The sequence below is a fragment of the Pelobates fuscus genome, chromosome 12, assembly GCF_036172605.1.
Source record: "Pelobates fuscus isolate aPelFus1 chromosome 12, aPelFus1.pri, whole genome shotgun sequence".
Classification (NCBI taxonomy): Eukaryota; Metazoa; Chordata; class Amphibia; order Anura; family Pelobatidae; genus Pelobates; species Pelobates fuscus.
In genome coordinates this window covers 49,846,016-49,862,935 of record NC_086328.1, presented here as the reverse complement: position 1 = coordinate 49,862,935, position 16,920 = coordinate 49,846,016, and positions in this window count along the sequence as shown.

Here is a 16,920-nt window from a genome sequence, read left to right as displayed (position 1 = left end):
CCTGCTAAATGAAAAGAAAAAACATGCTTCTAATGTAAGAGTCATGTTTGGTAGCAGGATTTGAGGTTGGGTCACCATTGGAATGTTAGGGTACTCTTAGGATAGCATTACAGTGGCTTAGGTATAGGGGGCTTACAGTTTAAGTGCAATTTCTCTGGTCTGTATCAGGGAATTTGGAATAACCAAATGATCCCAATTCAATTGCAACTAGGCTGCAATTTTGTTGTCTATGGATATTTGAATAACACATATGAAGAATTGGCTGATTTCAAAAGACCTGTTTTCAAACCAGAAATGTAACACAGGTACTGCAGGGCATGATAAACCCAGTCCATTACATGTATTAAAAAGCTTAAGAAAAGAAAATGATCTACAAAAGTGGAAAAACAGCACTAACTGCATCAGTTGTAGATATAATGTACAAACTGAACATTTTTTTCCCCCTCCAATTTTAGCGTAAATAATTTGCTCCTTTTAATGCTGACAAAATGCTTGAACAAGGGATAAGCTTAAATTAGTGAAAACTATGACATAATGTAAATAAAACTCGACACAGACCCACTAATACTTCAAAAGGGTATAAATATATATATATAAATATATATATATATATATATATATATATATATATATATATATATATATATATATATATATATATATATATATATATATGTTTAAGCACCTTGTTCTCAGATCTCTCCTAAAAAGCCTTCTCTGAACCCAGATACTACAGCTACATACCAGTTTCAATCATCCCTTTTCAATACTGCTGTAAGAAAGTATGTGCTCCATCATCTGATCGTCTGCAATAAGCAAGCCTGATTTCAAAACTATCAAGCCCAAATATTGCTGTAAGAAAGTCTGTGCTCGATCAGCTGATCGTCTGCAATAGGCAAGGTAGCCTTCTGGAAGATCACACTAATCCTGCGCAGCATCATTTATATTTAATTTAACCACCCTGTACATTTATTTTATTTTATATATCTTGTGTGCATTGTATATTTTCTTGCCTTTATATCTTGTCTGTCATGCTAAAGTGTAGTTTTGCTAGCGCTGTATGTAATTGTTTTATTCACCTATATGCATTCCTCTATTTCCCCTCTGATTTCCGACTGACCTCTGACCCTCCCTTCTTTTATTGATATGTTTGTTTTTATTTGAATAACCATTCCCTTCATCTCTGTGCGTAGATACATATCCCCCCCCCTCACTGCCCCTTACATATCTTTATTCAACAGCCTGATTTCAAAACTATCAAGCCCCAATACTGCTGTAAGAAAGTCAGAAAACCCAGAAACCTCATCACAATACCCTGCCCTTTACCTCACTTACCAACATTCAGTGTGCACTCTGGAACGCCTGCTCCGTCTGCGGTAATTTAAAATCAACAGCCATACACAACTTTTTCATCTCAAACTCACTCACACTACTTGCTCTTACAGAGACCTGGCTGACCCCTTCTAATAGCACTACTCCTGCCTCTTTATGTTTTGGTGGTCTACAATTCTCTGACACTCCCAGAATCAACTGTAAAGGAGGTTGTGTAGGCAGCCTTCTCTCCCATCAATGTACCTTTCAACCAATCATAACTGCCCCTGCCCTATCCTTTTCTTCTTTTGAAGTTCACATTGTCCGCCTATTTAAACCCACTCCTTTGAAAATTGCTATCATCTACCGCCCCCCGGTCATCCTAGGCTATTCATTGAACACTTTTCTTCCTGGCTTCCCCATTTCCTCTTATCTAGCACTCCTTCCCGTATACTTGGGGATTTCCATATCCCAATCAACAACCCCAACTGCACTGATGCCTCTTGTCTGCTCTCTGTAATCTCCTCCTTTGGCCTCACGCAATGGTCCAATTTAGCAACCCATACAGCGGGAAACACTCTTGACCTCGCCTTCGATAATATCTGTACCACCTCTAATCTCTCCAATATTAATTTTCCTCTATCTGACCACCATCTGCTGACTTTTGACATTGGCATACCCAAGACCCAATTGACACCACCGTCTGAACATCAATGTCACAGAAACCTCCAATGTCTTGACCTAGATCATTTCTCCACTAATCTCCAAACTCTCCTTTTACCTATCTCAAACCTCACCTGTCCTAGCTCTGCAACTTCCTTCTACAATTCCACCCTCTTCTCTCAACTAGACATCATGGCACCTCCTACATTTAAATGCAGCAAGCGACCCCCACACCAAGCTGACTCAAAACCTCCAAAAATGTCAAATGTCAAAATGCAACTCACTTCACTGACAATATCTCTACAGTCAGGGAAGACATTTCTCATCTTTCTTCTTCCCCTTACAATACTTCTCCTAACCTCACTCCCTCTGCTGTTCTATGTTCATTTGCACCCACTACAGAGGAAGAGATTTCTGCTCTGCTCCAGTCCTCCCGCCCCACCATCTGCTCCCTAGATCCAATTCCCTCGCATCTCATCCGTACTCTGTCTTCTTCTCTTTCTCTACCTCTCACTAAAATTCTCAATCTCTCTCCTCTGGCATATTTCCCGCCCTTCAATAATGCAACTATAACCCTAATTCTAAAGAAGCCCAACTTTGACCCTAACTCCCCATCCAACTACCGTCCTATCTCGCTACTGCCTTTTGCGTCCAAGATCCTTGAAAGAGTTGTGTATGCGAGATTGACAGACTTTCACAAGTCCAACTCTGCTAGACCTGCTTCAGTCTGGTTTCCACGCTAAGCACTCTGTGGAAACGGTACTGACCAATGTATCCAATGATCTACTCACTGCAAAATCTTGTGGTCACTACTCTATCCTAATTCTCCTTGATCTTTCTGCGGCTTTTGACACTGTTGATCATCAACAGCTTCTTCTCATCCTCTGCAATATCGGTCTACAAGATATTGCTCTCTCCTGGTGCTCCTCCTACCTCTCCCAGCGCTCTTTCAGTGTTTCTTTCTCTGGCTCTGCTTCTTCTCCCCAACTCCTCTCTGTTGGTGTCCCCCAAGGTTCAGTCATTGGTCCCCTACTGTTCTCTATCTATACTGCCTCCCTTGGTAAACTCACTAGCTCCTTTGGCTTCCAATATCATTTCTATGCGGATGACACACAAATCTATCTGTTCTCCCCTGATCTCTCTCCGTCCCTCTTGACTAGTGTCTCTGACTGCCTCTCTGCTATTTCTCACTAGATGGAACTTCCTTAAACTTAACTTGACCAAAACTGAAATTCTGGTCTTTCCTCCCTCAAGTGTTGCTACTCCTGTGTCTGTCTCCCTCCAAGTCAACAATGCTACCTTTAGCTTCACAATGCAGGCTCACTGCCTAGGTGTTCTCTTTGACTCCGACCTCTCCTTTACACCTCATGTTCAGTCTATTGCCAAATCCTGTAGCTTCCATCTCAAAAACATTGTGCGCATCCGACCCTTCTTAACGCCAGATGCGACTAAGGTGCTGGTCCATTCCACTGTCCTTTCTCGCCTTGACTACTGTAAACCACTTCTCAGTGGTCTTATGTGCTCCCAACCTGCGCCGTTACAGTCGATAAGGAATGCGGCGGCGAGGCTCATCTTCCTGTCCGCCTGCACCTCCCACGCCTCACCCTCCTGTCAGTTACTGCACTGGCTTCCTGTAAGATATAGGGTTCAATTTAAAATTCTGGTTCTTGCGTTCAAGTCTCTACATATTGCTGCTCCCACCTCTCTATCCACCTATCTATCCTCCCGTCTAGGCCATTATGTTTTGCTGAAGACTTACGTCTATCTTCTGTCCGTACCCCCACCTCTGATGCTCGCCTTCAAGACTTCTCGAGGGCTACACCGTTCCTGTGGAACTTACTTCCTTCCTCCGTTAGATGCTCATCCAGTCTCCACTCCTTCAAAAAATCATTAAAAACCCACTTCTTCATAAAAGCGTATTAATTAAACTGTTAATAGCTCCCAACTGATTCCTCTCTTGCAACTGTCATTAGCCTAATACAGGGGTAGTTAACCTTTTAATACCTACCACCCACTTTTGTATCTTTGTTGATGGTAACATTTCCTTACCGCCCACCAATGCCACAGTAACTAATTTTATAGTGCAAGCGGAATTTTTTTTTTTTTTTTTTTTTTTTTTTAGAAAGGAGGGTTGTTTAAAAAAATTACTTTCATTTATCTATATTTTTTTTTTACTTTTTTCTATTTTCTATTAATTTTTTATGTGTGTCTGTGAGATGATGTTTGTGTGTGAGGGGTGTAGTTTGTGTGTGTGATAGATGTGCAGTGAGTGTGAGGGGGCATTGTGTGCGAAAGGTGCAGAGTGTGTGTGAGGGGTGCTGCGTGTGTGTGAGGGGTGCTGCGTGTGTGTGAGGGGTGCTGCGCATGTGAGAGGGGTGCTGCGCGTGTGTAAAGGGTGCTGCATGTGTGTGTGTGTGAGAGGTGCAGTGTGTGTGTGTGAAGGGTGCTGTGTGTGTATGTGAGGGGTGCTATGTGTGTATGTGAGGGGGGATCGGTTTGTGCATGTGTGAAGGGGGCAGTGTGTGTGTGGGTGGGTGGCAGTGTGTGTGTGAAGGGTGCTGTGTGTAAGGGAACTCCCCTGCTGGCCTTGGTCCACGGCCTTTGCAGAACCCACCACCGCCCACCTGAAATCCCAAACCGCCCACTAGTGGGTGGTAGGGACCAGGTTGACTACCCACAGTCTAATACTATCTTTACTTTTTGTGTCATTTTACCCCACTCCCTCTAGCATGTAAGCTCAATGAGCAGGGCCCTCAACCCCTCTGTTCCTGTGTGTACAACTTGTCTGGTTACAACTACATGTTTGTTCGTCCACCCACTGTAAAGCGCTGCAGAATTTGTTGGCGCTATATAAATAATAAAATAATAATAATAATAATAATAATAATAATAATAATAAAGATCTTTAAATCAGTTGTTGCAAACCTAGTTGAGAACAAAAACATGTGTGATCCATTTTCCAATATTCAGGAGATAGACTGGCCACTGGTTTACATACCAAATGACTGGATAATAGTAAAAGACAAGGTTACCTTTCAGTCCTAATCCACCTTGAACTCTTTGCCTTTTGACACTGTATTTTAACTGACTACTTAAAAGAATACAGTGGTGAGAAGGCCATCAAACTTAGCAGATTCAAATTTGTCTTAACTGGATGATTGCAGAGACTGCCAGTACTGGCTGCTGGAATAACCTACGTGTAACCATTTGATCTCCAATGTTGTCTGCAGTGGGCAAGTTTGCACTAGTTTATGTAACAAAAATACAATGTGTAAGCTAATGATATACACATGTATTTAACTATGTGCTAAGTGAAACCAATCCAATAGCAAAGCAAACTGAAGAGAAGGTAACTAAGCAATAAAGTAAATGATCAATTAAAATACAACTTCTATTAATTAGTGTGAGATTCCATGTTAAGTGTAATGAAAAACACAAATACATAGACTAAATAAATCCTTCAAAAGATGAAAAGATGTCAGCATGTGGAATAGTGGGGCTTCCAAGGAAAAGGACGTCACTGTCTGCAGATGATGCAACCTGGTAAGGAACTAGTCATGCTCTAGTCTAGTCACATAATACTCATCCTTATATTTAAGCTTTTTTTAATTCAAGTTGTTCCAACTCTGTAGAACGTATTCCCCCAGAACTTTATCCAGTAGCTCTTAGTGGACTTTTCATTATGATGATTCTTTAAGAGGAAATATTTAAAAAGAAAAAAAAAAATTGGAGTTGATGGACTTGAGCCTTTTTCAGCCAATCTTACAATGTAACTATAGAAACTCGAAAACCAATCTCTTTCTATAATGAAAATACTCAATAACACACTGTTATTCACTGGGGAAAAAACCCGGTATAAATTATTATTAATGATATTATTATTAAATAGAATATCTTGTATAGGAGAGAACTGAATAATGTTTTGGGAAGTGAATAAAGTTATGATTTACCTACATTTTACAAAAGAAGAAAACGCTGATCCATGATAACCCCATAATATGAATGCGTTCTATATAGAAAAGTGCATGCCATCTAAGAACATAAATAAAAATTAATTATTTAATCTGTGCTTGTGCTGTATTAAATTGAATGGGAAAATATGTAGAAATGTACGCATACATCAGATGCAGGGTCAAGAACTTAATTCCATCATGACAGCAAAGTCATTTGGCTTGGAACATTATTTTATTTATTTCTTGTCAATTGCAAATTCATTGTAGAAGAAAACCCACAGCATTGAAAGCCTCTGCCAGAGTCCTAGATAGCTGTGTGCAGCTCTTGTATTTATGGAACAGTTTACAAATACATTAGACATGTCAGAGTGAAATAAGTGACACACTTACATAGAGAGGGAGGATGGACCAAAGGTGTTGGCATCAGGGAGCTTGAGATAAGCAGACATGTAATTAGCGCATTTATCTTTTTTACACTGTCATTTTTCAGGCATATACGATCGTAATGTAAATTAGGAATAAAAGAGGGTTCATGGAAAATAGAATTAATTGCAGAGAGGTCAATTACAATGTAATAACAGAGTTACAAGCAGCGCATAATTTATGGCAACATTGGTGCATTTTCCCTCCCCTATGCCGGTGACAATTTTTTCTGATCTTTGCTATCAGCTGAAAGTCAACTCCTCAGACAGTAATCTCTGCACTAATGAATTTCATTTGCCGTACAGAAAAACTTGAGTGAATCACAACATAAGAGCTGTTACAGCCCTTAATGGCATTCTATGGATTATTGATTTTTGATTTACTTTCTGCACGCCAAAAGCCCATTTTAACAGCACCATTACCTCCATAACGATTAGAGACAAAAAGTTAATTATGTAATTATAAAGCCAATAACAGACTTGTCTGGTTTACTTTGCCTTAGTCAGTTTAAACATTATCTCTGGCGCACACATCATAACAGGCGGGATGTGAGAAGAGAGATTAGCGCCATAAAAGCAGATGTGAAATTTAATTTTCTAGGCCACGGCTGTCTCGAAAACCATTAAGTAATCAGAGTTTTGCCTCTATTAACAGCATTTCATCTTGGGGAGGGGAAATGGGGAGAGTGGCAGCAAATTATAGAGCAATATACTGCTTCTTACCCAGCTGAAGGGTAATGCAGCATTGCATGTTACTAACATTCATGCCTGTCATTGACTATTGTTTCATTAGATCCACACTGTTTTACATCTTATTTGTTTTCAAGCCCTAAATGCAAACTGTCATATTGATGTGACTTTACTTTATGTGGCATTATTAGACACAATTTTAACGGTAAGGTGTAATTATGAATTTACTAAGGGGCCTATTCACTAAATGCCGAATGGCAACTGAACAGCAACCTAATGGATTTCGGTTGCCACAATTAGGCTGTTTTAATGCATTTGACTATTCACAAAAAGCTAATTCAGTTATTTCAACTTAATTTGCACTTATTTTGCTGCAGTGGGGATCACCATTCCTCCATATGTTTCAGTGATTCTCCTTGCAGCATGCTGCCAAGGCTAGTTACATATTCTGTAGGGTCTTGTCGGATGGTCATAGGGATGCTGGAGACATCAGCATGCAAGTGAAAGGTTACATCACTGAAGCTGGGGAAACCCAGAAGTGTCAATGTAAATGGAAAATAATGATAGGAGAGGATATTTAAATTGCCAGATCTCCCCTCACAAATAAGTTACAAACCAACCCAATCGTCTGAAAGTAAATTCTATAATCTTCCAGTTGATAGTTGCTTTGTCTTACACACATTTGTGCATATATTGTTTCCACCCCAAATGTTTTTTTTCACTCCCCCCTGTCCCTACCACATGCTTAATGCAATTATATTTCCACAAACCTACATGGTTCTTAGAAGTGTTCATGTTACCCAAGCCGTACAGTCAGACTTTATGAAATTCATTTTTATGGCTAAAATGCTCACCCTCTTTCTGAACGGCTGCCTCCTTAATCCTATCACAGTTTATCTTTTTTCTTTTCTAATTATTTTTTTTGTTTTTGTTTTTGTTGTTACATATTCAGTATATAAACACAACTAATTATGTTCCATATGTTGGGTCCTGTGTGATCCTCAATGCCCATCTTCTATGGTGCTTTTTGTGTCTTGGATATTTGTTTGCATGTCTACTTGTTATTGCTTCTTAGTTCAAACTTTGTCTAAATGTCTTGAGAAAAAACAGTACAGTAAAATGTAAAAAAAAATTAAATAATTTGGTTTTGCTGGATCTGGGATCTTTGGGAGTCAAGATAGAAGTTTAAAAATCCTCAGTGATTGCAAAACCCTCTATTTGTGAAATTACCCTGATACACTTTTAGAACTACTAAAAAAAATATTTATAGTATTTAAATGTAAGCATCAAGTATAAGCTTAACCCCTTAAGGACCAAACTTCTGGAATAAAAGGGAATAATGACATGTCACATATGTCATGTGTCCTTAAGGGGTTAAAGGACCACTATAGGCACCCAGCCCACATCAGCTCAATGAAGTGGTCTCGGTGCCAAGTCCCCCTAGTTTTGACCCTGCAGCTGAAAACATCGCAGTTTCAGAGAACACAGGGGTCTGGTCCAGTGCAAAGATAAACAGCCACAGTGCTTGACCGGGCAGCTGGGAAGAGATGCCCATCTGATGGCCTTACGTTTATAGGCCATCTGATGTGCCCCTAAAGTTTGTGGACCCTGGGGCAGCTGCAAAACTATGAGTTATGCCCCAGGCTATACCGTCTGATGGTCTCCTAATTGCCCTGGATGCCGGCAGGGCACCAGGAGAAGGGTAGCGGCCTGGCCTGCCCTGTGTCGCCTCCTCACCACAGCATCATATGAAATTTGCTCTCCCTTTTGCTGATACGCCTCAGGCCTTGGAAACTATTCAATTGGGCAGTTGCAAGGCCCTTAGTGAGTGCAAGGTCTTAGGAGGCCGCCTAACTTGCCTAATCAGAGTGCCACCTCCAAATCATTTTTGTGGCATGAGAATATTTTATTTATATATATGGCTTTATTGTCATTATTGAAGCTGGAATATTATTTACAGACTAGTTTTTTTTTTTTTTTAATTACCATTTCATATAATTTGTTCATTCCGGTAAATATAAAGAAAGACTATTGTAAACTAAATATGATAAAAAGAATAAGATTTCCTGATGAAGAATTTTTGAGGTGGGGAACAAGAAAGAAAGAATGAGAAGTTCCCAGGCCCTCTGGTCACGTTATTATCCTGTTTTGAGGCACACTAACTTAAATTATTTTTGTCTTTCTGATTGGAGACTATGATTAAAGAAATATCCACATTGAGAACATCTTTTATTCTTCATCGTTTAGCCATGATGATAATTTCTAGAGGCAAAACACCTGGCTATTAAACAGCACTGATTAATTTTATGTGTTTAAGGTGCAGAATAACAGATCAGAGAGGATGATGGATTGCATGTAGCACAAAGGATGATGGGACATAGCCCATGAATGTGTTGCATATCATCAACTCCTTTGATCACGGGCAGATAAGTTCACAGATAATCTTCACATCTGCCCAAATAATAATATGTCTCAGTGAAACTGTGCACCTTGAATGACTGAGGCATTTTCTTTGGTGTCCTGAACTGCAGGGCTATCTTGGATGCTTGTCAGTGCCAATAAATAAATAATTCATATGTGTGTGTAAAAAATAATATTTAGCAATATTAACAATCCTATATACATTTCCTACATATCAATTAATTGAATTGCACTTTGTTATAACCTTTTATTAGTATTACTTCTAAACTACCAACAAATTCAGCAGGCTGTACAATAGGTGGACCAACAGACAATATTTGCAAAATAGACGAGTTGGACGGATAGGAACAGAGAATGTTGAGGGCCCTGCTGAAATGAGGAGGGCCCTAGATTACATTTTAATATTGTATTTGATGTATATTTTATTATATACAACAATTGCTTTTACATCCATTGTACAGAATCTGATGGCTCTATATAAATAATAAAATAATAATAATAAAATAATAATAATAATAATAATAATAATAATAATAATATAATATCCCAAAATTAACTCCAGGTACTTTACCATACTCAGACAAATAAAAATAGCACTGAAAAACATTATAGAATAATGTTTTCTAGTTTGTATTTAATTGTAGAATTATTGTGTTAATTTAAAGGACTTCGGCTGTCAGTAATGAACTAATATCGATGCTATTGCAGGTTTACACATACTTTTTCTGGTCTCTATACAATTAAACGACCGATCTGTCCACGTATGATCAGTTGGTGTTTATGTTTTAGTGCAGCAACAAAGTAAATAATTCCCCGAACTACCATTTCCTTTAATGACAGATTTAGTGGGTTTGTCCCACCTTTGCTGTCATCACTAGTATCGGCTTTCAAGTCTGGCTTCTTGTTTGCAGCACAGATCATTCACAGAGTGTGCATTCCCATGTCACAGAGATAAAATTAGACACTAATATGCATTCTGTTACAATGTACTTTAAATGTTAGCTAGCTGACTAAACTGAAGCTTGTGTTTTTATGTAATTATTATTATTATTATTATTTTATTCTTTATTTTTGCAGTGCATGGATTAGTGTACAAACTAGTGGAGACATAGAATAAAAAATACAGTTACAATATAGCTTATCTAGTTATGGCTCTCAATATTACTACACTTTTTTTTTAATAAATATACATAGGGATTAAGGAGAAAGCGCAAGTAACATTTTCTTTTCTTTGGTTTTTACTATATATTGGGGCTGATGTGTGTTGTAGTCCTTGCTGCTTAAGCGCAGGACTTCTCTTTTTGTATTTGTATTTACTTTGTATCACACAGCCTGGTTACAATGCTGCTACCCATCCCATGTGTTCCCTATTAAGGGTTAATAAGTAAAGGGGTGTATATAAAAAATACCCCTTTCTGTCTCATTAGAGATGTCTTTGCCGGAGGCTCAAGGAAGCAGGCTGAAGGGTCAGTGTTAGGACCCGCTTAGGGGGGTCTGCCTTGACGTTGGCAGGCGGGCATCCCTCCAATGGCCATTGGAGCAACTAAATGACCTCCATTTGTCTAAATATACATAGGGATTAAGGAGAAAGCGCAAGTAACATTTTCTTTTCTTTGGTTTTTACTATATATTGGGGCTGATGTGTGTTGTAGTCCTTGCTGCTTAAGCGCAGGACTTCTCTTTTCGTATTTGTATTTACTTTTTTTTTTTTAGTTAGCATGCAAGGATAACACGAAAAGTTTACGAATACAAAAAATTGCTTGTCAGGATTGTCACACGTTTGTTAAAGTAAATTTAATAAAACATTGCTATTAAGCGGCTAGGTAACATTATTTAAGATATAAAATAGTAGGCAAAAGCTAAGTCAGTGTGAGATTATTCATTGAGGTCTGGGGACCTCTTGAGTGTCCTGCTGCCCGGTATGTTCCACGGTTCATGTGTGTTGCGTGACTGGACCAAAGCTGTGAAATGTCCGTTTTGCAATGAGTTCAGGAGGCCCTGGGTAAAGTCCCTTTCATCCGATGCCCTCTCTCAGGGGGTGGTAGGAGTTCACCAGTGGGTCTCTGCGGTCTTCTGCGGTGCAGGTGAGAGTGAGAATGTCCCTCCAGCCCCAGGCTGGTATGCAGGCCTGCATCTCTCGGCTACCAACTCGGTCACCTCTGGGGTTCGAGTTGGTTATGTAATTATTTAAATTTCTAAATACGCAATGAATCCCAGGATAAACTGCTATGTTTTAGCCTGTGTGACATTTAAAAAAAAAGAATGTTAAGGGATTTAGCAAGGTATATGAGGAATGTTTTTGTCACAGAATTTGGATGACTCTAGCAAGACGTCATGCTCTGAATGTAAAGGGGGAAATGTAGAAATAGCAGTAGGGAATATGGTTTCCCAGAGTAGTGGATGTCTAGAACAGCCTTTAAGCAAAGGAAGTAAGCATAATATAGAAGTGTGTTCAATAATGCATAATCATGACTGTAACGGATCACCGTTGTGTGGCGGATGCTCCTAGAACTTCCTGTGGACTCCAAGCACTGCAGACGACACCACAACCACCGCAGACTCCACAACCGCCGTAGCTTAACTGGAGCCGCGCCATCTTCCTTCCACCCTGTATGAACCTCCAGCATTCAGGACCATGTGGGAAAGACCTCTCCTCCAAGGAGAGCGTAACAGGATCAAGCTCTCAAAAGAGCTAAGTGATTAAAGCTCAAGGGAATATGCAGCGCATAGCAATCCCCAGTGTGAATATAGCTGTCCACTCCAATCACAAGACAAGACTACGTGTTGAGGGTCAAGAAGAACTCTGAAGTTTAATTACACACAATCTGCTTTTATGCAATTTTACCACATGACAGGCTTCATATTTGCATATCTTTCTTTACTGAAAACTCCAGCAGCATAGAAACATAACAACCAATCAGAAAAAAGTTAAGATGCCCATAAAAGGCCCTGTCTATGACATCACTTCCTCTTTCTTTGCTGCTCCAGCCTACAACAGGTCAGAGTATTTTACCTCTTCTGTGTAACCTCATGTTTACTGACTATTTGTATTCGTTTTTCCTTTCATATTTCTTGCTAATATACTCCTGGCTCTCCTATACCTGTCCCTCCTAGACTTATACTGTATCCATGACTGTTTTCTCCCTGTCCCCTGGTATACTGGTGCTTTACCTGTAGAAGTTTTGTTTCCCTTGCTCGGTCCGCTGGCATCACGGCTGCCAGTGCCGCACCCGCTCCGCGGACCTGTTCTCCTTGTATTTCATTTTCCGGCACTGGTTGGGACTGTGTGGGGACAGGTGGAGGGAGGCCAGGGTGTTTTTTCACCGTTGCGGACATTTGCGCGCGAACAGAGGCCATCTTGGATCTCGCGTCTCGCGAGATCCACGACGGCCGCCTTCCCTCTTGCTTTACAGATCGCGAATCACTCGATCTGCACCTTTAGTGTTGCTTTTTCCTCAGGATTGCTACTCACTGTTATAAATCTAACATCACCAAATATACTTATGATGAATGTGTAACACTACCGGTCAATTTTCCAATACACTTTCCCTCAGGATTGCCCTCACTATATCAAACACCTCCATGTACTGGCGATGAGTGTTTTACATGCAAATCATTAAAGGAGACTGAGTGTATTAACCCCTTAAGGACACATGACGTGTGTGGCATGTCATGATCCCATTTTATTCCAGAAGTTTGGTCCTTAAGGGGTTAAAGGAACACTATAGTCACCTAAATTACTTTAGCTAAATAAAGCACTTTTAGTGTATAGATCATTCCCCTGCAATTTCACTGCTCAATTCTCTGCCATTTAGGAGTTAAATCACTTTGTTTCTGTTTATGCAGCCCTAGCCACACCTCCCCTGGCTATGATTGACAGAGCCTGCATGAAAAAAAAAAACTGGTTTCACTTTCAAACAGATGTAATTTACCTTAAATAATTGTATCTCAATCTCTAAATTGAACTTTAATCACATACAGGAGGCTCTTGCAGGGTCTAGCAAGCTATTAACATAGCAGGGGAAAAGAAAATCTTAATTAAACTAAACTTGCAATAAAGAAAGCCTAAATAGGGCTCTCTTTACAGGAAGTGTTTATGGAAGGCTGTGAAAGTCTCATGCAGGGAGGTGTGACTAGGGTTAAAAAACAAAGGGATTTAACTCCTAAATGGCAGAGGATTGAGCAGTGAGGCTGCAGGGGCATGTTCTATACACCCCACTATTCGACCCACGCAACATCCTGCATCCGCGGTCTTCACAGTGGAGCCTCCCGGACCACCTAGCACGTTGCGTGCACTATTGGCTGCGCAACCCTCTGGAGATGGAAGCACACGCACGCCTCAAGGCCGAATACCCCAGACCACTGCTGCCAGACAAAGTGGCAGTTACGCCCGAGTTCAACAACACTGTGGTAGTCTTCATTGCATGCTCAGGACGAAACCCCCACAATGGTGGGGAGAAAAGCCTGAGGTCGACACGCGATAAAGTACTTGATTTACCAGGCCTAATTGCAAAGATGCTCTATTTTGCGGATCTGGCACTCAACCAGGGTACACAACTCAACCCTAACACCATCAGAGAATGGGCTCAATGCTCGATATGCCTCCTGGGCAACGCAAATGACGCACTATGTGCCGAAAGACGCAAATCTGCACTGGTCTGCATCGACAACACACTCTTGGACTTATGAACGAAAGAATTCGGTCCAAAAGCACAAGGCCTACTTTTTGACGAAGAGTTCATTGCAGAACTCAAGAAACACGTGAATTTATTCACCACACTAAATTAAGCCCAAACCTCGCTAAAACAAGTCCTCCACACCCCTACGGGGAGAGGTGTTTTGGGGAGGACTGGTCGGTAGCGGAACCGAGCCACCAGCCGCCTCTGGGCGACAGGTTCCAGATCGTATACACAGTCCTCATATTTCTCCCATCTACTACACAAAGGACCTCATCCAACAGAGGCGCAGATAGAACCAGAGGCTTCAGAGGTCGGGCCACATCTGCTTCTCTACTAGTGAGTCCCCCTACATACCTAACTGTTTCCAATTTTATGACCGGCAGCCTGTCTCTGTTTTACAGAATTGGGAGACAATTACCAAAGACGCCTGGGTTCTCCAGACAGTCAAGGCTACGTCATAGAGTTTTTTATCACAGCCGTTCAGGTCGCCCCTTCACCTCCAATAAGCATGCTGGCGGAACAGGAACGCCTCGTGGACAAGGAAATCCGCACCCTCTTCAAGAAGGGCGCAATTCAATATGCACCGGAGGGGAAGGCTTCCTCAGCAATATTTTCCTGGTCAAGAAGAAGCCAGGAGACTACATCAATTGAACTCCTACGTGGTATACAAACACTTTAAGATGGAGGAAATTCATCTTCTACAAGACCTCCTAAGCGATAACGACTGGTTTACACATCTGGACCTCAAGGACGCATACTTGTCAGTATCCGTTGCCCTAGACTGCCGACGTTTCCTCCGATTCCAGTGGAGAGGACAAACATGGCAGTTTACGACTCCATGGTGCTCACGAAGCTACTGAAACCAGTGAGGGCACGCATCCGAGAATTTGGGCGTGCGATGTCTCGTATACCTGGAAGACTTGCTGATCCTTTGCGAATCCAGACTACGATTGCAGACAAAATTTGTCGTTCACTTTCTGGAATCCATGGGTTTTGTAGTACACAGACAAAGATCGCTTCTCCCTCCGAGTCGGGCCAGTCCCTCGGTTTCGACATCGACTTGGAGAACTGCGTTCTGCGTCTGTCTACTGCAAAGATTGCCTCTATAAGAAAAGATATCAGACGCGCTCTAAGGTTGGATACGATTCCTCTCAGGATACTCGCCTGGATTGTGGGACTCCTCTCCTCCTCCATACAAGTGATATTCCTGGGCCCACTACACTACAGAGCCATGCAACGACTGAAGGCGAGATACCTACGCACCGGTCACTCATACGACCACTGGATCCCACTGTCAGCAGAAGTGAGGACGGAATTTCGATGGTGGTTACTTCACATACAAGCTTGGATTGGCAAAGCGATCTTTGGCTCTTCCTCCGGATCCGAACTGCGAAGTGGTGGATGAATCCCTGCAAACGTGGCCCAGCCATTCTCCACGATAGCAAGGGTGCTTCGATACACACGCACCCACAAGATATCGCTCCTGCTCATAACACCCCTCTGGCAGAGCCAACCGTGGTTCCCGGATATCCTGGAGATATCTCACGAAAACCCCCTACTACTCCTTACCTTTCCTCTACTTCTGACGGGACCTCGAGGGGAAGCCCATTCCCTCGTCCTGGAAGGACAACTGGCGCTAGTGGCCTGGATGATTTCAGGGGATCCTGGTCAGTCCACGGCATATCACAATCAACTAAAGACCTCCTATGGGACTCATGGGCTCCCGGCACCAGGAAATGCTATATTTCCGCCTAGTCGACCTGGAGTGATTGGTGTGTGGAAAGGGATTCCGATCCCTTTACTGCCCCTGTCTCACTGATCCTTAACTACCTATCTGATCTGTTCTCGCTGGGACGATCATATCGATCCCTCAATGTGATCAGATCTGCCATATCGGCGGCACACGTTCCAGTACAAGGCAGACCAGTAGGTCAAGATCCACTGGTTTGTCGGCTACTGCGGGTGCCAAATTAACGAGACCCCCAGCACCCAAGTATTCACGCCTCTGGCAGGTGGATGTGGTGCTGAAATTCCTTAGGGAATGGCCGGACAACCCCTATCTGTCGCTGAAACAACTCTCAGCCAAACTGGCCCTCTGGTTATGCCTCATCTCATTTTGACGGGTGGCAGACATTAGAGCGGTCGATGTGGATGGTTTCTCTCTCACACCGGAAGGAGTTACCTTTTCCATATCAAGACAAACTAAGTCAGATTCATCTTCAGTGTCATACCTGTATTTTGGGTCAGACCCCAAACTATGTGTTGTCAGGACACTAATGAGGTATACAGAAATCACAGCTCCCCTTTGAACTAATTAGACGGGTCAACTCCTGATTTCTTACGTAAGGCCTCACGGACCGGTGTCTACGACAACACTGGCTAGATGGGTCCGCTGGCTATTATCGTTAGCGGGCGTTGAACCTTGCTTCGGAGCACACTTGGTCAGAGGGGTGGCAGCCTCCCAAGCCTTAACGGCAGGCGCCTCCCTAACCGACATTATGCGCTGCGCGGATTGGACGCGAGAGAGTACATTTAGGACGTTTTACTTTCGGCAAACAACTCATGCTTCCTTCACATTAGTCAATTCGAAGCTTTAAAAATGCAAATATGAAGCCTCCTGTCATGTGGTAAAATTGAAGATTATATTAGCTTTAGTGTACTAATAATCTTAATTTTAGTAATGACAGGAGGCGAATATTTCCCGCCCTATAGGATCCCTCCCATGTCTTACTCAAGTTGAACAGAATACGTCTTTTATGTTCAGGAAGGCACGTACGATAT